This window comes from Manis javanica, chromosome 7 (assembly GCF_040802235.1).
Source record: "Manis javanica isolate MJ-LG chromosome 7, MJ_LKY, whole genome shotgun sequence".
Taxonomy (NCBI): domain Eukaryota; kingdom Metazoa; phylum Chordata; class Mammalia; order Pholidota; family Manidae; genus Manis; species Manis javanica.
Window position 1 is genome coordinate 66,085,730 of NC_133162.1, and position 26,079 is coordinate 66,111,808.

The following is a 26,079-nucleotide window of genomic DNA, read 5'->3' on the forward strand; positions in this document are numbered from 1 at the left end:
AGATTTTTACCAAAACTCTATTCTCCCGACTCCAGTGCGAGTTTCACGGTCAAATGCAGCTGCCCGCGCACACTGCGGTCTTAAAGGCACCCCCTCTGGTCCACCTCTGGAAACTCATGGTGGAGCAAAATGGGAGTCCGGGCGGTTCCGGGATGGGGAGCCGACGTTCGGGGTTACAGACGAGAAAGTCGCACCCAATCGTTTTACTCTCACTCTAAGCCCAGCGCGCGGACCTGCTCCACCTGCGGGCGTTTTCTGCAGACCGCGGGAGGCCGCAGCCGGGGAGGAGGGGGCGGAGGCAGAGGGGGAGGCGGCACCCAGGGGCCGGGGCCGGGGAGGCCGGGACCATCGTAGTGACAATTTTTTTCCTGCGACGGCGGCAGCAGCTGGGAGTGCTGCTGCAGGCTCGGGATCGACCGGCCTGCGCGTGGGTTTTCGAGGGAGCTGTTGGTGGAGGAGGAGAGGCAGGAGTGGGGCTCGAGCGGGTGGAACTAGCGAAGCTCCGTCGGTCCGCAGAGGAGAAGCGGCGGAGGGTCGGCCGAGGCCAGCGGGCGGGCGCCTCGCTGGGTGCCATCATCTCCCGGCTGCAGTACCTTCTGGCAAAAGCCACCGCGGCCCGGGCTGCGGCGGCCAGACGGATGCCCAGGCCACACGGCAGGCGCGGGGACAGCCGCTGCGGTCGCCGACCCACGCGGGCTCCGGACATCCAGCGCTGCTGGTGAGTAGACGCGCACGCGTGTGTGCGCGTTAGTGTGAGCGCGCACCGGCACCGGCACCGGCACCGGGTGTGCACGCCGGCTGCGTGTGCCCGCTGGCCCCGCGTGCGCAGGCCCCTCTTCCGCTGGAGGCGTCCGGTGTCGGGTCGGGCGGCTCCGCGAGTAGAAAACGCGCCTGGTTGGTGCTCACTTCCTTCCTGCAGGCCCGGCGATCGGCCGCCTCCGCCAGCACTCCCCTGAGCGGCCCCCAGCCCGCCCCTGGGGGTTACTTTCACCTTGCTGGGAAGGCGGGGAGCTGTGGCCCCTGCTGGCCAGGCGGGACTCCGGCAGGGACCTACACGCGTGTGTTTCTGGTTCAGAGTTGGGATGCAGCCAAGGAGGTGGTGTCTGCATTTGGAGAGCCCACCGCACTGCCTTTGCGGGTGCGTGGCGTGGGGAAGGGCGAGGCGAGGGTTGGAAAAACAGACCTTTACCCCTGTAGGACGCGTAGCACGCCCTTCTTTAAAATGTTGACTTTCATGCCGGTTAGGAGCAAGACATTTTCTCTCACTGAATACTTTAAACCTTAACCGAAAGCCTTTTAATGAAATACCAAAGACGTGGAATGTCACTATAGCATTATGTTCCAGAACACTCTAAAACAACCCGCATTGCTGATAGCTGCCAGCCCAGGGTGCTGTAATTATTGACTTTGAAAATAAATAACTAGTAAGTAATTCCGGAAACAGAGCCTGATCTAAAGAATTGAAAAATTTCTCAAGCGTTTTGGCGGGGCGGGGGTTGGGTGGCTTTCAGGAAATCAATGTTTGATAGATAGATAGTAAGTAAAAGAGATTATCTCTCAAAGTAAGCTCCAGTGAACACACTGCTTTCCAAACATCCTACTCACCACTGAGAATAAAATTAAGTCCTATTTTTTAAGCAGTTTCCAAAATTACAATGGCTATCACTAGGATGCTGATTTAGGATCTCATGATTCAAGGCCGTTATCAAGGTCAATATGCCAGATTTATTTCAGCAGATAAATACCTGAATTTTGCTTTCCTGGTCCAAGTTTTTAGGTGGAGTTTTCTATAGTTGTTTTACACAGATTAAGCCTCTGAATTCTATTTTTTTTTTCCATACCTCCTTTCAATCGTAAATATTAAGTTTGTGAGATGGCTAAACTGAACTTCAAAAATGTGCTCTGTGACTGTATTAGTAGCAGGCATTTTGTAGCTCACTATAAATATTTATGATTCTTTTTAATACAACTTAATGTCTTTGAGAAATAGGCTCCTTTTGTTTACCGTTTACTCCATTACAGTTTCTTCACTCAAAGGCATGAAGTATTATTGGCAGTGACCTGAAAAATGAACTGGTTGCTTGTGTTGTGTTCAAGCATATATTCAGCCAGTTGTTTGCCACTTGGTAATCTGCTTTTGAATATAATTCAGCTGTAATATATCAGCTGATTTGGGGGAATTTTAAGGTGAAATTTATTTTTCTTATGATCTTTTGCAAAATAAATAAACACTATTTAAATGATCAGGCAGAGAATCCTAGTCCTGTACCCAGGTGCTGGTCCTCAGGGTCAGTTTCTTGCCTACTTCTGCCCTGTTTCATAGGACTTGTGGCCAGTGAGAGGCTTGAAGGGGGAAATGAGAGGACTGTTGTCCCAAGGGGGTCCTCAGCAGAGAGATTTCTCCTAATAGAGGAGAAGGTCTCTGGAGTTGTCTCCTGAGAAGGACTGATAAAAAATCAGTTAAAGAATTGTTAATAATAGTTACCTCTTTTTACTTGCAGCCCATAGAACTTAACTAAACCCAGTTTTATCCTATTCCTCCTTCAAGGACTCTTGTGAAGCCTACTTACAACTACATTGCAGGGAGTGGGGCTGCATTTTACAGAGAAGAAAAGTCTGGTAATTCTTGCACAAAACGTGAGGGGGTTGAAGACGTGAGGAAATAGGCAGATGCTGCCCAGGAAATGCCAGGGGCCTTCCTGGCAGATACATTTACCAACTAGATACATCTTTCTCCAGTGGATTTGAGGTTCTGTCTAATGCTAGCACTTTTTCTCAACCCTGTGAAAGATTTGTAAGTAACTTCCATTAAAACTATGAGAAATGACTCACGGTCATCCCTGAAAAGATGAGAGCCAGCTTTCTGTCCCTTAGGGCTAATGGATCGTGGCTTCTCAAGAGATATTTGTCAAATGAATAATAATTCTAGAATGTCTTTATCTTCCCAGTTTAGCTGCATCACTTTTTCTAGTATTGATTATTTTTTTGTTTTTAGCCGTCACTTTATATGGATCACAAAACACTTCATCACGTTGAAGTGCCGGTTATATATTCAGCTAATAAGACCAGCTTCCACAACTGAAGGAACAATAGCAATTCCTCCAAACCACAACAAAAAACAAAAAAACTCTGTACTGGTACCTGTTGACTTGCCTATTTGCAACTATCTGAACACGTGAAATGGTCCAATTGTATGAGTGGGTGTATTCAGGCATCCGGAGTTGACATCAGAATGTTCAACTCAGGAATAATCTGGATGTAGCTACATCTGTATGTGGCTTTTGTCAGAAATTATTTTGCATTTCTAAGCAAATCAAATGGACTTGTAGCACAATACTACATCTCCACATGAAGTGGAAAAGCCAATTAAACATTTGGCAAATTGCTAAGTGTTCAAAGCACATGCTGTTTGATTTTCTAAATTTTAAATTAAATCCATGTTTTAAATTATATTTACCATTGGTGTGATTGGTTTAGAGAGAGTTCAGACTGGTGGTTACTTAGTAACTTGTATTTATTAAAAGTAGCCCATTGATATATGCACCAGTAGTTCTTATGTTTTTATGTTTTTGCTCTAGTTAGCCTTTTAAGGTATTCTTAGAAATGGATGCATTATATGATCTTGAATATTAAGGGTGTTATGCCTTCCCTTTTTTAAGAATTGTTCCAAATTCCCGTTTTGTCATTGGCAGTTTACCCTATACTTCATGATCTTACTTCAGGATGAAAGATTAGAAAGTTATCTGAAATTTGCCTAGATATTAATGTTATAATGTATATTAATAATGCACATTTTCTCTTTGATACTGTCTGTATGTCCATAGTTAAGCTTGTTTCATTCTGAATTTAAAAATCAAATGAGATCTTTAAACATTTCAGGGTTTTTTTTCTATTGTGCTATATCCAAAGTAAAAAAAAAAAAAATTACTTATCACTCTTAACATCTGTAACACAAACATTGCTATTCACTGCATAATAAAACATGGCCATTTTTATGTTCAGTTTTATTTGGTAAGTAGGCACCTGAGCAGCTTGAATGAAAGTTAAGGGCATGTTCCTTCCATGTGTTATGAAGGCCCTTGAAAGCCAGGGGGTGGAATTTTGGTTTGATTTGGTAGCCAGTTCAAAGTAGGTTCCTCGATCCTGATGTCCAGCTGCCAAGACTTTTGTTCAAAATGTTTTGCTATTTTTCCTTAATATTTTAGTATTTTGTAAATGGTGTTTTTTCTTGAAATTCTTTACTAAGAAATGTTCCAATTTGTGTTTCACATATACTTTAAAAATAGGTTAATTTTTGTTTTTATGTAACAGTTGACATATGCAGTACATAGTCATTTGTAACATCTCTTCTTATACCCAATGACTCTTTGCTGGTGGCAGGGAGGATATGCCTCCTTAATATAATGTATAATACATATATTATATGTTATTTATATGCATATTATAATGTGTAATATAATATTATGTCATATGATATATATTTTACACAATATGTAGCACAAACATCACATAATGCATTTATGATATACATCTGTATATATTTCTAAATATACAAGAGACAATATATAATATATTCTATATTACATTGTACATTAATTAGGGAGATGTTTACATTATTTATAAAGAATCACTGGGTATAAGGAGAGATGTTACAAATGAGTGTGTGTACATTATGTTATTGGGAAGATATCAGAATTCTGAAAAACTTCTATGCCATCCACCTCTCTCCAGACTCCCAGAGTGTCAGATATCTCCCATTCATGAGCCATGTTGGGTTACAATGATATTTCATAACCATTTTATTCAGAATATTTTATTTGAGTAATGGCAGAAGAAAGTTTAGCTGTTTGTTGACTTGCTGAAGTAATTATACCTAATTATAAGAGACCAAATTTTAATAGGTGGGAAGAATAAAAAATTATTAATTCCTCCAGGGCTTCTGAAGGCTGGAATAGATCTTCACTGATTTCAATACATTAACATTACATTAGTCCTTATAATTCTTTGTTTTCATAAATAACTTTCAGAAATCTGTAACTAATATTATTTTTTTCTAAGCAGGCAAGAGCTTTTCTTGGTCTTGTGTAAAGTTCATGGGTACTATTTGCCTGAGGAACATTTTTTAAAAATCTCATCTTTAAAAATATAGTCTGCATCCTTTGACTTCTTTTGTGTAAATTACATATCATTATTTAACTAAAGTTCAATTCCTTTTAAATGAACTGTTTTTCAGTATTGTGAGTTTAAACATGATTTAAGGATGAACAATTTGAGATTTGGTGAATGGGGTGTGTTTTTTAATTTTTGCTATACTTCACATTAATTGAAACAAGATTCAGCACAGGCTCCTGTAAGACAACAGTTCAGGGTGATTAAATTACTCATTTTGATTGTTTAGCTTGATGATTGAGTAATTTGGAAACAGGAGGCCAGTGATGATGACTTATTTTTAACCCTCCCTGGCTCTGGGTGAACACTGCCTTCCTGTTTTGCCTTTGCTCGTGCTTGGGCATAAACTAGTGCGGGTTCCTTTTGAGAGTGTTACATTTCAAACTTGGATGGCTGGGGCAATAATTAACTGCACCATTTAATTCAAGGCAGAAAGAAAACTACAAGCAGGAATGGTGATCATAGTTAAATTCAGCTCCTCTAAAGCCCTGTGATTTTATTTATCTTGTTGCTACAGCCATATCTTTTTACACTGAAAATGTGCATTTCAACCACTGAGAAGAAATATGGAGAGGACTTTAGGCCTGTGAGCTCATGCTTCCATCTTCTTGTGTATTGATTCTTGTTCCTTTTCCAACCTGCTTTTGAGGTAGAGCAGGGAAATGGGACAAGCATCATGATTAATTTTTCCTGCCTATGAAGGGAAATGCTAAGATATAAATAGTATGGTAAGAACAGCAGGGACTCCAGCTTAAGGCTAAGATTCCAGTTTAAAAACCAGGAGGTTAGGAGGTAAGATTCTTAACATATTTTATGGTAATTAGCCAACAACTGACCCTATCTAAAGGCAGGACCCTATCTAAATTGTCTGTTTCCACTGCTTGAGGGAAACCACTATCTTGGAGAAGAACATCATCAATAAATCCTGTGTTAAGAGTATCTTACAGGATATGTAGAGGACTGACTGTGGATGGTGACGTAAGTCTCTCACTGGAGACAGACATCATGAGACCACATGTTAAGCCTATACACCCTTGTCCTTTTTTGAAATCCTTAAAAGACATGAAACCTAAGCCATTAAACATGTCTCCTCTGAGACTGTATACAACCCCCTTTCTTAAAGTGTGTACTTTGCCTTAAATAAAGCCTTCTCACTGCTCAATTTACTTGCATTTTGTCTCTTGCTCTTCCAAGCCTTGTGGGGGATTCATAAGAGACCCCTTTTCCCAGTGATAAGTGTCTTTGTTACTTTGCTATTTCATTCAATTTTCTAGACTTAAGCACAAGTCTTCACTCTCTCTGTTCTACTTTAGACAGGTAGGGAGGGGCTGCTGAGAGCTCTGATGTGGGCTTGCAAGTTCCTGTCACCTGAGTGACCCAGACAGGACCGCAGCTGTACCATCATGCTCTTTAGTAGCCTATCCTAAAATCTCCTTTCTTTGCTTATGGAGAGTTCTCAGAAAATAATCTCACTCCATCCAGTGCTCTGCAGCAACTTAAAATCCTGGGGTGGTAGGGGCTTAGTTCCCATGATGCGCAGATTCAAGCGGACTCTGTACACCCGGCGACCCTGGCTTTAGGAGTTGGCAAGGATCTGCCCTGTGCTGGGCAGGAGTTCCATGAGCTTCCCTCTCCTCCCTCTGTTCTTGCTCTCTGCTGCCTGCATGGCTGCTGCCATTCCCTGCTACTCTTGCTTTAATGAATTCCTTCCTCACCTACGCTCATCTGACCTGCTTGTGAATTCTTTCTCCATCAGAGTCATGAGCCCTCCCTGTCCAGGTTGGGGTTTCACCTCCTGCACAGGAAAAGACCTCCCCAGACACAGCTGCTCAGTAACAGTTTGTCCTTGAAAGGTTGGTTTTTAAGCTGTTCCGCAAGATACATTTTTTTTCAGAGTACTAAGGCTGAGCAGGGCATCTCAAACGAATCTCAAATAACCAAAGTGCCTCCATCCCACTCCCGCAGATTGTTACTTGGTAAATTTGGGTGGGGCCTGGTAGTCTTCATTTTAACATCCATGTCAGAGGATTCTGATACAGGTGGTCAGTAAACAACTTTGAGACAAACCTACTTAAGAGCCAAATCTAATTTTTTATTCAGATTTGTACTTCTGTTTTTAAATTTTGTGCATCTAGTCCTCCTGATTTCCATAGACATTTTCATGGAGTAACATGTACACTGAGGCTGCCTTGGAGTTTTTTATAATAGCACTATATACTGTGTTTCAGTTTCTTATTAATACCTATTTTTTGATGAAGGAATCAGAAAACCACAGGGTTGGTAGGAACTTTTAGAGAGAATGTCCCACATCCTTCAGAATGGCAGATGTTTGGGTAAGACAAGGAGAGTTTGATGAAAAGGAAAGGAGGGCAAGATATATGCTGAGGAGCAGTGGAAAACAAAGCCGAATAAGAAAGGCGCCCTAAAGGGCCGGCCAGGTGCCTTTTTTCATTTTATTGCCCTTTTATGTGTTGAAGGAATTTTTAAGGTACTGATTGAACATGAAAAAAATTTCATTTTAAAATAATTTCAGACTTCTAAAAAATGCAAAAATAGTACATAGAATTTCTGTATATCCTTTACCCAGTTCTCCCAAATCTTAACAGCTTACACAGAGTAGGTATCAAAATCAGAAAATTAATACTGTTATAGGACTATTATCTAATCTCCAGATCTTACTCACATTTCACCATTTCACCAATGCCCTTTTTCTGGTCCAGAAACCCATCCAGGATCATACATTGTATTTAGTTGTCTAAATACAACTGAACTAGTAAATGTAGAAGAAAAGATGGAAATAGAAAATTAACCATTTTTGGCTACCACAGTAATAAGTGCTTCAGGCAAGAACTGTCTTTCAGGGTTAAAATTAATGGGCAAAAGTGCATCTGGATATTCTCAATGCAGCTCCCTACAAGATACTTTATAATTATAAGGGAAAAATAATATCTTTATAGGGGAGAAATCTGGCCAACATAACTTAAAAAAAGTGATGGAAGTTAACATTACTGATAAATCAATGTATCCTGATGCTGAAAAGTACACACTATCACTTCTAGGGAATTTTTGCCAAAAAAAAAAAAAATGCATAACTATCTCTGTTGCTTCTATTTCATCTTTATAGCAATTACCATAGTTTTAGTGACATAATCATGTAGATAACTAATATCTTCACACCTCTCTGCCCCTCCCCCTGCCCCTAGCAAAATGTAAGTTTCACAAGATCAGTTATTGTCTCTTTGGTCACCATTTTATCACTAACTCCCAGCACAAAGTAGGAGCTTACTAAATAATGTTGAATAAATGAGTGAATGAATTTATTTGGGGCTAGCAATATTTGTGGGGAAGTTGTGTTTAGTCTTAAAACATGGAGTAAGAAATCACGGTTGAATATCCTGGTGGAAAACAGATGAAGGACACTTGATGAAACAGTTCTAAAGCTTAGGTGAAACTATGACAAAAAATGTGTCCTACGGAATGAAGGTATGTTAAGAGAAAAGACAGAAAATTAATAGTGAAGATGCAGGCAAGGGTATAAAGAAAAAAAGAAACTCTTCTACTTCATAGAGGTCAGAGCAGTTGTTTGTTCTGCAGTAGGGAATAGCTGATCAAAGCCAGGCATTTAGTGGATTATTTCTAACTATCTTGGAGCTGTTTTATCTGATGCCATAATCTCCAGTATTAATGTGCATAAAGATCTCCTCGGCTGCTTGATAAAAATACAGATCCATGGGTCACCTTTCCCCAGAATTCTGACTTGGTAGGGTCTAGAAATCTGTATTTTGTCATGGCTATCCTCCTCCTCCATCAAGCAATTACTGTGCAGGTGGTCCAGGAACTACAATTCCATCAAAGCAAAGAGATAGCAGCTACAGGGAAGAAAGGTAGGAAGGGAGTGAGTCCTGAGCAAACAGAAAGAGCAGGTGGCCAGGCCACTTGCTAACATCTTTGACAATGTAAGAGATTCTTTAGGCCAGAGAAAATTATGGAGGGACAGACTAGTTTCTTTAGCCACTGCATTGATGAGATTGTCTAGCGCAAAATCAAGATCATGACTGTAGCTGTCTACTGGAACATGGTCAACAGTTAAGATTTTTGTGGTTGAGGAACATTGGAAGGGCAATAGAAAGGTGTATTCTAGGATACCTTTTGCTTTTGAGTAGTAGTGCGGGGCTAAATTCATCTTGCTGAAGTACTCTCCTTGGGAAATTTACAAAAATTAAATAAAATTGACTATTAATGCCCAAGGGCTGACCCCATCTCTGAGCCTCAGGCAACTGGCAGGCAAGAAAATGATGTCAGTTTTATAATTTATTTTATGCTTCATTGAATTAGACAACTTCTGGAAAGTATTTCATTAAAAGCTTATTGCAATAAAAAGGGAAGTATGTTAAAGTGTACATTAGTGTTTAATGGCTTATGGGTGGCTTAGCTTTAGAATGCATAATTTCCAGGAAGTTTTAGTATTTCAACAGCAACAAAATTGACATGTTCATATGGATTTTTGGTTATGAAATATTGTGTACAAATATTAATTTCTCACTGACATCTCAAATTCATTTTCCAAATGTTTTATTTATGATGCCTATTAATTGAATCATCACTTAAAAAGAAAACCAGAATCCTAAATTAGCACATTTATGAGCATATTAAATGCCTTTTGAATACCACAATTCAGAATTTATATTAAAAACCAGCAGATATTTGGAATTGAACCGTGTCTTGGTAGAATAATTATGCATTTGAATTTCTTAACTACATATTCTAGGTGGTCAGTCCACAGCCTAAGACTAAATCAGAGAAGTTTAATAAAAAAATTACATTTTAACTGATTTTCTAAATAAGAGCAGATTAGAATTATCTTGCCTAAGAAACAAGTTAAAGGAATGAATGTCCTTTCATTTCTTTGGCAGGGAGAAGATTATAAAGCAGATATTTGTAATGCAAATTGAAATTTCATTTCTGCTATTAAAATTTCATTTCTGCTATGAATCCTGTCATTCTTGTCCAAGCCTCAAAGATTTGACCTTCCCCTGATTTCACCATTAATGATTAAGTGTTAATTGTCAGTATCACTGTGTGATTTAAGAGTATGAACTCTGGAATCCTGTGCACCTAACTTTGAGTCCCTGCTCCACCACTGCTCAAGCTGCTTACCTAATTCTAGGTTCTAGTTTCCTCATTTGTGAAATGGAGATAATGGCAGCTATCACTTGTTGAGTGCTCACGAACACAGAGTGTTGTGCCCATGTTTTATAGGCATTGTCTCATTTCAACTTCTCAGCAGCTCTTTCTTTAGTTACGGTTATCAACCCCACTTTGCAGTTTGGGAAGCTGTGACGCTGCACTTAGTGATTGCAATCAGAATTTGAACCCAGGTGGTCTGCCCCTGGGGGCTGCATGTCTAATCTCTGGGCTCAATTACCCATTTGATGAGGCTGTTGTGAGGGTTGACATCATGCGTATTAATGCATTATTTCAGTTAACCAGGGAAAGAAAGCTCTCTGTTAATATGAAAGCTACTATATGGCAATAGCTATTTTGCCGCATTAAAAGTGATATATAGTCCTGCAGTAATAGCTCACCTGCCCAGAACTCAGCTTGCTCTTTTCCAGAAGACAGTGGAGGAAAAAACAAGCGAAAAAATGCTTTTCTCCCCCTTTCTCTTGTGGTATGAACCCACAATTGTTTTTTCATTTTTTATTGAAGTATCGATATTCAGTCTTACATTGGTTTCAAGTATACAACACCATGATTCAACAGTTACCCATATTATTAAATCCTCACCCCCACTAGTGCAGTTACTACCTGTCAATATAGGAAGATGTTACAAAATCATTGTCTATATTCTCCATGCTGTACTACCATCCCTGTGACCAACTTATATTATGATTGAGAATTTTTGTGCCCGTTTATCCCCCTTTCCCCTCCCCCTGCTTCTCCAGCCTCTCCTCCATGGTAACTACCAGTCACTTCTCAGGGTCTATGAGTGTACTGCTGTTTTATTCATTCTGTTTTGCTATGTTTCTATATTCCACAAATGAGTGAAATCATATCATTTCTCTGTCTGGCTTATTTCACTGACCATAATACCTTCTAGGTCCATCCATGTTGTCACAAATGACAGGATTTCTTTCTTTTTTTGAAGGATGAATAGTATTCCATTGTGTATATGTACCACATCTGCTTTATCCATTTATCTATTGATGGACACTGTCTGCTTCCATATCTTGGCTATTGGAAATAATGTGGAAATAAATATAGGGGTGCATATATCTTTTTGAATCAGGAATTTTGTTTCCTTCAGAAAAATTCCTCGAAATGGAATTACTGGGTCACATGTATTTCTATTTTTACTTCTTTGAGGACCTCCATACTACTTTCCATAGTGGCTGCACCAATTTACATTTCCACCAACAGTGGAATATATTTGTAAACAGTGTAAGAGGGTTCCCTTGTCTCGACATCCTTGCCAACCCTTGTTGGAGAAAAATGTTTTTTGTGCAGCCAATTTGGAAATAATGAAGCATATTTACTGTAATCAGCATACCGTTAACTCACAAGAGATCCCTTCAGATCTGTGTCCAGTCTGTACTTTAATTTTGCAAATAGATTTATCAGCGATCTAAGATTAAAAGGAGGGAAAGACTGAAGTCAGAGAAGTTTAGTAAGGATGTTACTTTTTAATTGATTTTCTAAACAAGAACAGATTAGGAATGGAGGAAGCATTGAAAATCAACAGGTACATTGAAATAAGACTGAATCATCAATAAATAATTAAATAATATTTATATTTTAGTCAGAAAAGAATATAATACTGTCTTAGAAATGTTTCTTTTGAATATGGTCAAGTCTCATATATTGTTCTTGTTTTAGCTTTCCAGAATCACTACTTTTGTCATAGGATTTACATAGTAAAAAGAGTTCCTTATATTGTCCGAGGCAGCATGTTCCAGAATCCTTAGAGTGCCTTTATCAGTAATTTATTTTTAAATACTTTATAGTACAGTATTTATATCCTACATGGTAACAATCTGGAGGAGGATGGTTAATAACTTCAGCAGCTCAGCAGTGTTGGCAAGGAGGCAGGCTCACCCTGCCCTGTGGCTCTTCTGTCCTCTGCACACTAGCTGCTTCTTAGGCTTCACTCTTCTGGTTGCAAGATGGCTGCTGCATTTCAAAGCTTGCATGATGACACATGTCCAACCAATGAAAAATCACATATTCCTAGAATGTTTCTTTGTGTTACAAGTGAAAAATGCTCACAGAATCCTCCCAACAGATTTTCTTCTTCTAGTCCTGTTATCCAAGATTTGGCTGCTTACCCTCTACCCAAGTACCAAGAGCAAGTTCCAAGTGGGAAAGTGAATCTCTAGGTTAGGCCCTACTGGCTGGGAAGAAGTGGGGGTGGGAGGAGTGGGTGGCTTTTGGGTAGACAATGACAGTGTCTGTCAAAAACCAATTGCAGTGGAATCCTGAGAAAGAAGAACAAAGCTGGGGGAATTACACTCTCTGACTTCAAGCTATACTACAAAGCCACAGTGATCAAAACAGTGTGGTACTGACATAGATCAATGGAATAGAATAGAGAGCCCAGATTTAAACCAACACATATCTGGTCAATTAAGATACAATGAAGGAGTCATGGATGTACAAGAGGGAAAAGACAACCTCTTAATAACTGGTGTTAGGAAAACTGGACAGCTATATGCAAGAGAATGTAAATGGATTACAGTCTTAACTCCATACGTAAAAGTAAGCTCAAAATGGATCAGACCTGAATGTAAGACATGAAACCATAAAACTCTTAGAAGAAAGCACAGGCAAAAGTCTCTTAAACATAAGCATGGACAATTTTTTCCTGGATGCATCTCCTCAGGCAAGGGAAACAAAATAAAAAATGAAAAAGTGTGACTTAAAAGCTTCTGTACAGCAAAGTACACCATCAGTAGAACTAAAAGTGAACCTACAGTATAGGAGAATATATTTGTAAACAATTTATCTGATAAGAGGTTAACATCCAACATGTAAAGAGAACTCATGTACCACAACACCAAAAAAACAAATAACCTGATTAAAAAATGGACAGAGGACCTGAAAAGACATTTTTCCAAAGAAGTACAGCTGGCCAACAGGACCATGGAAAGGTGCTCCACATTGCTAATCATCAGGGACATACAGATAAAAACTATAGTGAGATATCACTTCGTACCAGTTAGAATGGCTACTATCCAAAAGACAAGAAATAGCAAGTATTCATGGGGATGTGGAGAAATGGGAACCCTCCTACACTGTTGGTGGTAATGTAAATTGGTGCAACCACTGTAGAAAGCAGTATGGAGGCTCCTTAACTAAAAATGGAAATACCATTCAACCCAATAATACCACTTCAAGGAATTTACTTAAAGAAAACAAAATCCCTGATTTGAAAAGATATATGCACCCCTATGTTTATTGCCACATTATTTCCAATAGCCAAAATAAGGAAGCAACCTAAAATGTCTGTCAGTAGATGAATGGATAAAGAAGAAGTGGCACATATACACATTGGAGTATTATTCAGCCATAAAAAGAAAAGAAATCCTGCCATTGCAACATGGATGAACCTCCCTAGAGGTTATTATGCTTAGTGAAATAAGCCAGGTGGAGAAAGACAAATACCATATCATTTCACTTATTTGTGGAATAGAAAAACAAAGCAAAACAGAATGAACAAAACAGCAGCAGACTCATATAGACACTGAGAAGTACCTGGTGCTTACCATGGAGGATGGGTTGGGGTAGGTGGATAGGAAAGGTGAGGAGGCAAAAGGGGAATAAAAATTCTGTAGCATCTTTCTATATTGACAGATAGTAACTGCACTAGTTGGGGTGAGGGTTCAATAGTATGAGCAACTGTTGAATCACTGTGTTGTACATTTGAAACCAATGTAAGATTGTATATTGACACTTCAATAAAATATAAATTAAAAACTACAATGAAGCAAGTAGTGAAACATCAGTCATCTCTGATATCTATAATAGAAATCAACATTTTAGGAGAGAGGTAATTAACCTCCCTTCTTTAACCATTTGATGTGAGAAGGGGCTGATTTTCTTTGAGTTTCATACTGCATGCCAGGAACTGTAATGGAACTTTTATATATTACCTTTTATACATCTATATCTGTATGTCTGCATCTTATATATTTAAGCTTTAGATTGAGTTCTTCTGGAAAGGTATTATTTTCCCCCTTTTAATAGATGAAGAAAAAGTGCACAAATAGGTTCAATGAGATGCCATAGCACTCCCAACTCCTAAGTGGTGGAAGCTGGATTCTCACTGCAGGTATATATGGCCCACATCCTAGCTGCTGGTGGTATAGCTGCCCAACCCCTTCATTCTGGTTTCAGGAGAAAAGCTGTATTGCACTATGAGCAATTACTTTATGGCTAAAAGTGTGACGAGGGTGCTGTCGGGCTAGCCTCGACTTACCTCAAAGTTATTCAAAACATGTATCAGGAGTGGTGATTTATTTAATAATGTTTCCTGTAGCAACTGTATTCTTGCTGACTGATCTAATCCAAACCACAGTGTCCTGGTATAACCTGGAATATCCCTGTAGGGAAAAAAGCCCATCACCTGACCCTTGGTAGGTATTCCCATTTGGTACTTAAGAGCTTAGGAAAAAAATACAGTAAAAGCTATTTCTAATGTTCTGACCAACTTTCATGTTTATCTTATCAATATTTCAGTATAAATGAAGTACCATCTGAATCATATTTCTGATTTTCAGGTTTTACAGAATGAAAAAAAAACTCGAAGGAATCTTTGGTTTAATGTCTCAATTTTTAAATCTTTTAACATTAATAGCAATGGTGGGCTAAGGTCATTTTTTTCCCTAAAGCACATCCTGATCTTAAGAGTGTGACTCAGGAGTTTCTTCTTTCTGCCTGTGTCATTTAAGGCATGGGAATGACTGTCTATTTCCCTTTATCTAAATCAGATTAGGCCACTGCAACCCACAGTGTAGGTTATCTCCAACTAAGTAAATTGCATCCATGTTCTTTTTGGAAAACACGAACTCTAACCCATCCGGAAAAGAGTGGTTGCTTGTTGGCCAATTAGAAATGTAGTTCCAGGAGATGTTCCAGCTTCCTCACCTGTGAGAAGTCTACGCCTGCCTATGCGGTTCTTTACGGCATCAGGTTGAAAGGGGTACCAGCGAAAAATTGACGCATTTGCGTGATGGTCTCAGGGTCTCCTCTCTGCATGCTTAAGTCTTTAAGGACACTGTTCACTGCCTGGTAGTCTCTTCTCTGGGAATCTGGAAAATATGGCTTTGGGCATGAAAGTGGGTCAGGATTCTGAGCTTAGCCACAAGAGAAGTATTAAAAAAAGGAAAAGGAAAGTTAAGGGAATTAAGAATAAAAAGGTCACAAAGTAAGTACAGTGCCAGGTCAGATATTTTCCTCTGTTCATTCGTGGCATTATTTGCTGCTGGTTTTAAAAGGCAGAGTCTTGCAGCTGCTTCCACACTTCCATGGAGGGGAGTTGAAACTGTAGACATAGACTTGAGATCTAAAAACAAAAAAGAATCTGCCATTGGGCTGTAAAATTGTGAGGGGGGAGGGAAAGTACACCTTCATAAACTCAGAGCTATGCAGTGTCAGTTTGGAGAGGGTTCCTGCCCCCTCCCAGGCCACTCCCCTTGTTGTCACGTCCCCTGGGCATGGTCAGGAACCCTCATTTTAGCTCCCAGAGCTGCATAGCTGTACTGCGGGGGAAGAAGCTGGCCTCCATGTGCTCGTTGTGAATATACATGATTCTGACACCTCTTCTGCCCCCGGTTCCCCAAGCCCATGTGTGCCAGGATTAACAGAAAGTAGAAACTCCCAACTCCTGTTTAAAATCTCATTTAAAGAGGAAAATGGTTGTTTTTGGAGGCTAAAGTAGAGTCAAGGGGCTTAGCAATAAAGGCAAGAAGACAGGAGCTCTAAAGCAAAAAAACCTCTCTAGAAGTGAAAGGAAAGGAGCGACACACAGCAGCAACTCACTGGAGAATTCCGCTTGATTAGGGAAAGGTGCTGGGTTATATAGGAAGGGGCATGAGCTGATTGAGGTGTCACTTCTATGGGGCTGGTGGCTATTGGCTAGGTGCTGGGATTGGGAGGGGGGGCAAGAGGTGATTGGGCTTCAAGTGGCGCCGACGGGAACTGAGGACCCTGAAGAGAAGCCAGAAGTTCACCATCTTACTGGTGGGGGCCCTTCATTCTCCTCTTTCTCCTCTATGGGGTTGTGGACGTTGCTTTCTCTCTGACTGCTTCCTGCTGAACGGGGGCGGAGAAGGGAGTGAGGGCTTGAGGATTGGGAGGAACGGGTTGATAGGACTCCCCACAGTAAGGATGAGTAGATGTGGACTTCTTCAGGTTGGAAATCAATGAAGGTTCCCTGTAACCATAGGTCGAGGACTTGTTGATTCTAATGGTGCTAAGAGGATACGGGTGCCAGGAGCCAGGCGTCTGCAGCCATTGTTTCTAGAAACAGTTTCCAGTGGAGAGAGGGGTCCATCTCAGCATGTGGTGAGGAGGTTACGTGAGGGTGAGGGATCTTCTGTGGCCAGAAGCTGATAGTTCCTGAGTAAAAGCTGGTTGAAAGTTTGATTAGAGATTTTTCTGACTTGGGATTTGATGAACTTTATTATACAGGGTAAGAAGAGACAGGTGAGAAGAATGATTATTATGGGGCCTGCAATGGGCCAGAGCCAGGTAAGGAGGGGGTTTGTTAGTATTGAAGAGAATGGGTTGCAATTGGAAGCAGAGTGGAGGCTGGAGGCAAGGTCGGTGAGTTTGGTAATGTCAGTTTCTACAATGCCGGATTCGTTGATGTAATAGCAGCACTCTTCCCAGAGGAAGATGCAGGTGCCGCCCTTCTCAGCTGTAAGCAGATCTAGGGCCCACCGGTTTTGAAGGGTGACTTTAGCTAGCGAAGTGACCTGTCTTTGGAGAGAGGCTAGAGAATCGGCAGTGGATGTCAGGGCTCCCTCAAGTTTGGCGTTGAGATCTCTAACTGCCTATAGAGAGTGACCCAAGGCTTCTCTCGAAAACCCTGCCCCAATGGCTGAGGTGATCAAAGAGCTACTGACCATGATGGGAAGGAAAGCGGCTCTTTTTGTGCGCGAGGGCAAGGGAGGTTGGAGCTCAAGAAATTCTGCCATGCTGTAAAGTGTAAGCTGTGGGATTAGGGTGACGAGAATGCAGGGGGTATCGGAGTTGAGAGGCAGTGAGTTGAAAAGACTGCCATTACACTAAAAGAAGTGTCCCGGTTGCGTAAACGTTTTAGAGCCAGAGGTAGGGGTGTAGATAGAGAGGCAGTGAAGTGCGCTGGAGGTGGGTGGAGTAGGGCCTACACAGTGGTGGATGGTGAGATTATCTGTGTATTCTGGTTCCCATAGGGGTATGTCTGCCAGGGAGCGAGGGCATTGTCCTTCTGCATGGAAGGAGTAGTTGGAAATATTAAAGGGCACGGCGGCCAGCAGTGGGCGCTGTAGTGATGCGCACAAGAAACAATTGGCAGTGTTGAGGGTGTGGTTGAGAAAGATGGTGGTGTCTTGAATAAGCTGTAACTAAGAGTAGGAGGAATAAGAAGATGAAGAGGTGCCATCAAGAGTTTGGATAATGACTTTTTCGGAATGTCTGCTATCTGATGCAACTTGAGAGATCTGGGAATGAGAGGGAACATACTTTCGAGAGATATGAAGGGTACCGTGGGGGGTCAAGGACCCCCCTAGTAAACTGAGGCTGTGACTCCGGCAGCCCATCGAGAGTCCCAGGGATCTGGGATTTATAAGGAGAATGAGCCGTTGGGATATTTCATGAAACGGTTGGAGGAATAATACTGTGGGTACCGGAAGTTACTCATGTACTGAATGGCACAAGACCAGTAGGGACATCTCTCGTAGGTGTCTGGCCATCACTTGCAATAGGCTTGTTTTTGGTCATAGAGGAAGCAGAGGTAGGGAGATTAAGGGTAGCTTCTAGTGAACACTTCAGTGGAGGGAGGAAAGTGGAGGTATAAAGGCTCAGAGCAGCTTTTCAGAGGGCAGTCTGGTATGGCAATGAGGGCAGTAACTTGTGTTTGATGCTGTGTGTAAGTTTGTCTGACTTTGAATCGCTATACAAAGGAGGCTGGCGTGGTGGGGAAGACAAAAGGAATGAGGAAAAAAAGCGAGAGAGCAGTAAAGTAGGAAAAAGTCATGATTCGGGTATGGATGGCAAAGGGGGTGAACGGGATTTTGGAGGAAAGAGGACAGTAAGGTCAGGAGTCTGGAGGGAGGGAGAGTCTGTAAACTTTTGTAGGTTAAGAGATCTTTTAGGTGATGTGGGGACAGAATGGTAAGGGGCGCCCTGAATGTTAGTTTATGAGCTTCTTTCTGCAAGAGCTGTCCAGCGGCTAATGCCCGTAGGCAGGGGGCCTATCTCCGAACTGTGGGGTCTAATTGCTTGGAGACATAAGCTACTGGGGCAAAGGATGGGCCATAACATTGGCCTAGGACTCTTAGAGCTTGACTGGACTTCTCATGAATGTATAATGAGAAGGGCTTCAACAAATCAGGAAGATGGAGAGCTGGCGCTTCTACAAAGGCTCGATGGAGCTTAATAAAGGAGTGTCAGGGTGAGGAGGATAATGGTTCTTCAGGGGGGGCCCTTGCTGAGGTCGTATAGGGGTCTTACTAACAGGGGAGGTTAGGGATCTATGCTCTAAAATACTCAGCCAGGCCTAGAAAGGAAAGGATTTCTGTCTTGGTTTTGGGAACGGGCAGGTCAGAGAGGAGCCGTTTTCTGTCTAAGGTAATGGACTTTCTTTGTTGAGATAGGACGAATCTGAGGTAAGTGACAGAAGGGGAAGAGATTTGAGCTTTGATGGGGGATACTCAGTAACTTCTGGAAGCTAGAAGGTTAAGTAGAGAGGCAGTGTCAAGTTGAGACTGTTCCCACGAGGGACTGCAGAGTAGAAGATCGTCCACGTATGGTAATAAGGTGGACTCAGAATGATCATGATGAAACTGTTTGAGGTCCTGAGTTAGGACTTGTCCAAAAACATGGGGACTATCTCAGAAGCCTTGTGGCAAAACTGTCCAAGTGAGTTGTTCAGAATGTCTTGTGTATGGGTCCGTCCAGGTGAAGGCGAAGAAATCTTGGGAGGAGGGGTCCAGAGGGATAGAAAAAATGCGTCCTTGAGATCTAGGACTGAGAAGTGGGTTGCCGAGGCAGGGATTTGCGATAAAAGGGTGTATGGATTTGGAACTAAGGGATGGATAGGGACAACGGCCATGTTGATGAGGCGAAGGTCTTAGACGAGGCGGAAAGATCTGTTGGTTTTTTTTAACAGCTAATATGGGGGTATTAAATGGGGAGTGAGTGGGTCTGAGGTAATTTTTGTTTAAGAGATCTTGAATGATGGGTTGGAGGCTTATGAGGGCTGAAGTGGTTAGGGGGTATTGGACCTGACAGATATACTGAGAGGGGTCACGTAATTTGATAGAGGCAGGAGGACATAGAGCTACGGAGGGGCTTGTAATGTCCCAAACTTTGGGATTAACAGGATGTATGAGGGCGGAACTGGAGCTTTCATTGGGTAGAGGGGGGTCATCGGCTATGAGGGCCATCAGAAAGGCAGTACTGGGGGCTGTGGGAGTGGATATAGTTATGGAAATGTGGAGGAGGGAAAGGATGTCCCGTCCTAGTAAAGGGATGGGACACTGGGGCATAACCAGGAAGGAGTGGGAGAAAGGTATGGGATTGTCTTGGATTGTGCATAAAAGTGGGGGGGGGGGTTTAATGGGAAAATCTGTTTACTTCTTACCCCAACTACAGGAGTAATGGAAGGTGTGGTAGGGCCCCGGTATTCTCGCAAGACTAAGAAGGTGGCTCCTGTATCGAGGAGGAAGGAGATGGGGCGACCGTCTACTATTAAAGTAACCCTGGGCTCCTGTTTGGTGATGGAAATGGTCGGGCAAGAAGCCCCCGGGCTCCGTCAATCTTCTTCTGTCAGCCTCACTACGGCGAGCTTAGGATGGGGGTTGTTCGTCCAGCCTCCCCTTCGGGTGGCTGGGCAATCAGACCCCCAGTGGCCCTTTTTGTGGCATCTGGGGCATGGGGTGGTAGGAGATCTGGGGGAGGGACATGCCCTTGACGAATGTCGTTCTTGTCCGTACTTGAAACAAGCTCCTGGGGGGCGCTTGTTTGTAGAAGGGTGCCCAGATTGTGGTTTTATCAGCTGGGCCAACATTTGGAAATTGGCCTGATCAGCCTTTTGTTTACGGCATTCTTTCTCCTCCTCCTGGTTATGGAAGACTTTAAAGGCCACTGTTAGGATCTCAGTCTGTGGGGTAGCGGGGCCCTGTTCTAACTTTTTGAGTTTAGCTTTAATGTCGGAGTAGCTTTGAGCTAGGAAGTATGTCATAAGGACATGTCTTCCATCAGGCGTTTCTGGGTCTAGGCTGGTATACTGTAATAGGGCTTGAGTGAGTCTAAGAACTCGGAGGGAGTTTCGTCCCTCTTTTGAATTATGTCTTGAATCTTTTGAAAATTGACTACTTTACGAGCTGCCTTTTTCAGACCTTCTATTAAGCAGGAGGCAAAAATATCTCGAGAGCTGAGACTCATGGCGGTGTTATAATCTCAGAGTGGGTCTTGTTTGGGGACAGCGGTGGGCCCAGGGGAGTAGGTGGGGTCAGTCCTGTGGGTTTTGGTAGCATGAGTTTGGGCGAAGTCCCAAACTCGTCTACGCTCTTCAGGGAGGAGAGTATTGGCCAGGAGCATGAAAATGTCATGATGTGTGAGGCTGTAAGACTGGAGGGTCCATTTTTTTTTGAAACTCTTTGATGTATGTCATGGGATCAGTGGAAAAGGAACCTAGGCGTTTCTCAAGTTGGGCTAAATCTCCTAAAGAGAAAGGGACGTGAACGCGCACGATGCCTTTGGATCCTGCTACTTCCCGGAGGGGGGCAATAATTTTGGGAGGCCCTCAGGACCGAGTCTGAGGGGGCTGAAGGGTTCTGGCTCAGTCTGTGGGGGAGTGACGCGGTCCAGCTGCACCTAGTCAAGCAGGTCCTGAAGTGCGGAAGGGTGGGCAAAGAAAATAAAGAAATATAGAAAGAACTGGGAGAGCTGATGCTCCCACACGTCGCCCAGCTGCTTGCCTCTGCCACTCCAGTTGGGCTTGATCTCACGACTCTGAGGTTAAAAGTCCCATGCTCTACTAACTGAGCTACAGCAGGGCTCCAGTTAGTTGCTTATGGAAGCGTAAACAGAATGTTCTTTGTTCTCCGTTCTTGCCACATCAGCAAGTGGGGGAAAGGCATAGCTAGAAGCAGGGACGGTGTTTCTACACATCTTCAAGGTCTCCCTATTTTCAGAGTGAGGAGTCTTGGCTCGTCTTCGAGCACAAGATATGTTTTTGTGGACAGATAACTTCCAAGGACTGCACCAGTTGTTCTCAAGCTTGTGCTTTCCTATGCTGCGTTCAGACATGGGGGAAGGTGCTTTCCCATTCTGCCTACAAACATGTGAGAAGATAAAGGCGGTCCCCAACAGGGGAGAAACAGATGATGAGGGCAAAGACGGAGGAGGCCCCTGGGACTTAGTTAAAGGGGGGCTGAAAGGCTCAGGCTTAATCTGCAGGGGACGAAGGCGGAGGAGGTGAGATGGGGGAGGAGATGGTGGGGGAGGAAGGGAGAAGGGCTTTTGTAGGAGAAGAAGGGGAAGGGAGTGAACAGGAGGCTTCTGCGGGGGCGGTGGCTTGCAGGCTAGGAGAACTTGGGGGGGCGGGGGGAGGAGGCGGAAAGCTTTGATATAGGGAATCTCCTTCCATTTTTTCAGGCGCTGGCAGTAGTTAAAGAGATTGCGAGTGATGTTAGGATTAAGAGTTCCCTCTGCAGGCCATTGGTTATTATTGTCTAGGGGGTATGTTGGCCAATTTTGGGAGCAGTATTTACGGAGAAGTTTTGGTTTTATATCACATGTCAGGGAGAGGGTAGCCAGATGCTTAAGCAGGCATTCAAGGAGGCATTCAGGGAGGGATGAGGAGGCTCCCATGGCTAAAGGACAGAGAAGGAGACAAACAGGGGAAGACAAACGGAAATCCTCGGACTGGAGGCAGACCACAAGGAGACAAAGGGTGTCCCTGATGATCCTTGGTGGTCTGCGGAAACTCGTATACGAGTCGGAATTTCTTAGGAAGTGTGGGTCATCACCCAGCCTTCCCTAAGAAGGCAGAGTGCCGGAGTCACGAGGTACCTAGTACTAGGAATTTTCGGCGGACGGAACGGATTTCGGCAGGCAGAACGGAAGGAGGAAGGGGGAAAAGGGAGCATTCTCATCTACAAAGGAGTCACCTCATTTATGGCTGTTGGAGGGGGGCCTGAGGGTCTGCCGCAGCCGTGAAGGCCTGAGGCAGGGTTTATGGCTGTTGGAGGGGGTCCTGAGGGTCTGCAGCATCTGTGAAGGCCAGAGGCGGCAATTTATGGCTGTTGGAGGGGGGCCTGAGGGTCTGTTGCAGCTGTGAAGGCGGGAGGCGGCAATTTATTGCTGTTGGAGGGGGGCCTGAGGGTTTGCAGCAGCCGTGAAGGCTGGAGGCGGCGATTTATTTCTGTTGGAGAGGGGTGGCCTGAGGGTCTGCAGCAGCTGTGAAGGCCTGAGGTGGGGAGAGTTCCCTCCTCGTCCCCGAGCGTCAGGGCCTTGCCGGACGATGACCATCAATGGCACTGCGATAGCTCGGGAAAGAGTGGCCCACTCCAGGGGAAACCTTACCTAAAGGCCAGAGAGGAGTGGTGAGTGTGATGAGCCAGCACCGGAAAAAGAGGACGAGGGCAAGCTACTGCTGGTGTCGGGGGGAAGACGGGGCCCAGTTGGGGTGTCCCGTCTCCCAGGTTTTGGCACCAATGAAAGGAAAGGAGCGACACACAGCAGCAATTCACCGGAGAATTCCGATTTATTAGGGAAAGGTGTTGGGTTATATAGGAAGGGGCATGAGCTGATTGAGGTGTCACTTCTATGGGGCTGGTGGCTATTGGCTAGGTGCTGGGATTGGGAGGGGGGCAAGAGGTGACTGGGCTTCAGGTGGCGCCGGCGGGAACTGAGGGCCCCGAAGAGAAGCCGGAAGTTTGCCATCTTACTGGTGGGGGCCCTTCAAGAAGGATCTTACAGGTTAAATGTATTACCAGGCTGTGGTTCGAACATTATCAAGCCCCAGGAATGTGGGCCCTAGTGGGGTGGAGGAAGGGTAGGGAGCTGGTTGAGCTTAAATGGAGCATGCTTGATGAAATTTTGCAATGAGTTGAAAACCTCTCTGAAGTGAGGAAGTAGGGCCGTGCTGAGCCCTGCCATGAATGAGGCCAGTGAGCCCGGAAGGGTCCAGTAAGGATGACCAGCAAGTGGGTAATGGGGCCACGACTCACATCCATTCTGCTTACTCCACAGGTTGCCTTGGCCCTATGTGCCCCTCAGGCCTCCACTTTAAAAGAGACTGTATTTTGCTCGTGTATGATATTAACTACTTTACATCAGCCTTCAGCTTTCTCTGGTGTCTTGTTTCAGTATATTTCTGGTCCTCCAAAATGCAATGCTTATCTTATCTTCACACGACAGTTGCTTAAGTGTGAGAAGGAGAGAAGGTGGCCCACCGGCATCCCACCAGCTCTCTGTGCTGCTGAAGTGACAAGAATTACTCCCTTAAAATCATTGCTTATCATGGTGGCACTTAAGTTGTTTGCCTTTTCTCCTGTTGGAAGTGGAGAACTGATATGAACATGACTTGCGGTCAGCAGAGATTAAGCATTCTATTTGCCTGAGCCCCTGTCATCACCTCTCTGTACCACCCAAGCCAACGGACCTCTTCCCTTGATTCCCACAGTGACCTCCCTACTGATCTCCACCCCTGCCCTTGTCCCCCATTGTCTGTTCTCAGCAACACACGCAAAGGTCTCTTTTCAAATTATAATGCCATGTAATGTCACTTTTTTGCTCAACACCCTAAATAGTCCCATTTTACTCCAAGTAAGAGCAGAAGTCCACATGCTGATCTAGATGGCCCCCTTACTGTCCTTGCATCAATAATTTCATTTCCCAGCACTCTCCTTTTTGCTTACTCTGCCCCAGCCACACCACCCTTCTTGCTTTTTCTCAGACCCACCAGGTGTTTTACCCCTGTAGAGCTTCTGCACTAGCTTGTTTCTAATCCCTCACTTCCTCCCAGCCTTCATAGCTGGTTTCAGAGTGACGCTTTGAAAATTCCATTTACCATTGTAATCTGCTTCCCATCCTATCCTCTCCACACCCCTCCTGTTTCCCTTCCTTTGTTCTCTGTCTTTTTTCAAAAACACCTAATTGCTTCTAACCTATTAAATAGTTAACTTATTTCAAGGGTTTACTGTTTATCTGTCCCTCCCAACTAAAGTAAACTCACAAGGGCAGGAATTTTGCACATTTTGTTCATGTCCCACGTAAGTAGAACAATGCCTGGCACATTCTAGGTGTTCAGTTGATGTTTGTTGAATGAATAAAAGATTGTAGTACTGAACAGACCTCCATTAAGAAAATGAAATGAGCTACCTGTGGGTTCTTATTATTTTTTTAATTTATTTTTTTATTGAAGTATCACTGATACACAATCTTATATTGGTTTCAAGTATACAACACAGTGATTCAACAGTTACCCACATAATTAAATCCTCACCCCCACTAGTGCAGTTACTATCTGTCAACATAGAAAGATGTTACAGATTCATTGGCTATATTCTTCATGCTGTACTACTATCCCCAAAACAAACTTATATTATGGTTGAGAATTTTTGTACCCCTTTACTCCCCTCATGCTCCCCACCCACCTATCCCAACCCCTCCCCCATGGTAACCACTAGTTACTTCTCAGTGTCTGTTAGTCTACTGTTATTTTGTTCACTTTATTTTGTTTTGTTTTTATATTCCATAAATAAAAGAAATTATATGGCATTTTTCCTTCCCCACCTGGCTTATTTCACTGACCATAATACCCACTGGTTCCATCCATGTTATCACAAATGGCAGGATATCTTCCTTTTTATGGCTGAATAATATTCCATAGTATATATGTGACACATCTGCTTTATCCATGTATCTATTGATGGACACTTTGGTTGCTTCCATATCTTGGCTATTGGAAATAATGTGGCAATAAAAATAAGGGTGCATAAATTAAAACCACAATGAGATATCACCTCACACCAGTAAGGATGGCCAGCATTGAAAAGACTAAGAACAACAAATGCTGGCGAGGATGTGGAGAAAGGGGGACCCTCCTACACTGCTGGTGGGAATGTAAGCTAGTTCAACCATTGTGGAAAGCAATATGGAGGTTCCTCAAAACACTAAAAATAGAAATACCATTTGACCCCAGAATCCCACTCCTTGGAATATACCCAAAGAATACAACTTCTCAGATTCAAAAAGACATATGCATCCCTATATTTATCGCAGCAATTTTTACAATAGCCACGATATGGAAGCAACCTAACTGTCCATCTGTAGATGAATGGATAAAGATGATGTAGTACATATGTACAATGGAATACTATTCAGCCATAAGAAAGAAACAAATCCTCCCATTTGCAACAACATGGATGGAGCTGGAGGACATTATGCTCAGTGAAATAAGCCAGGTGGAGAAAGACAAATGTCAAATGATTTCCCTCATTTGTGGAGTATAACAATGAAGCAAAACTGAAGGAACAAAATGGCAGCAGACTCAGAGACTCCAAGAATGAAGGAGTGGATAACAAAGAGGAGGGGTGTAGGAGGGTGGGTGGGGAGGGAGGGAGAAGGAGACTGAGGGGTATTATGTTTAGTACACATGGTATGGGGGATCATGGGGAGAACAGTGTAGCACAGTAA

At 43.1% G+C, this 26,079-nt stretch overlaps 1 protein-coding gene across 1 annotated transcript in view; it reads left to right on the plus strand.

Annotated features, from left to right (window-relative positions):
• Positions 1 to 277: 277 nt before the first annotated feature.
• The window catches only part of STAMBPL1 (STAM binding protein like 1), a 50,562-nt gene continuing 24,760 nt past the window's right edge, over positions 278 to 26,079 (plus strand). Inside the window, exon 1 of the mRNA XM_017665678.3 lies at positions 278 to 718. The gene's annotated coding sequence lies outside the window, so the exon portion shown is untranslated. The remainder of the gene's footprint in view (positions 719 to 26,079) is intronic.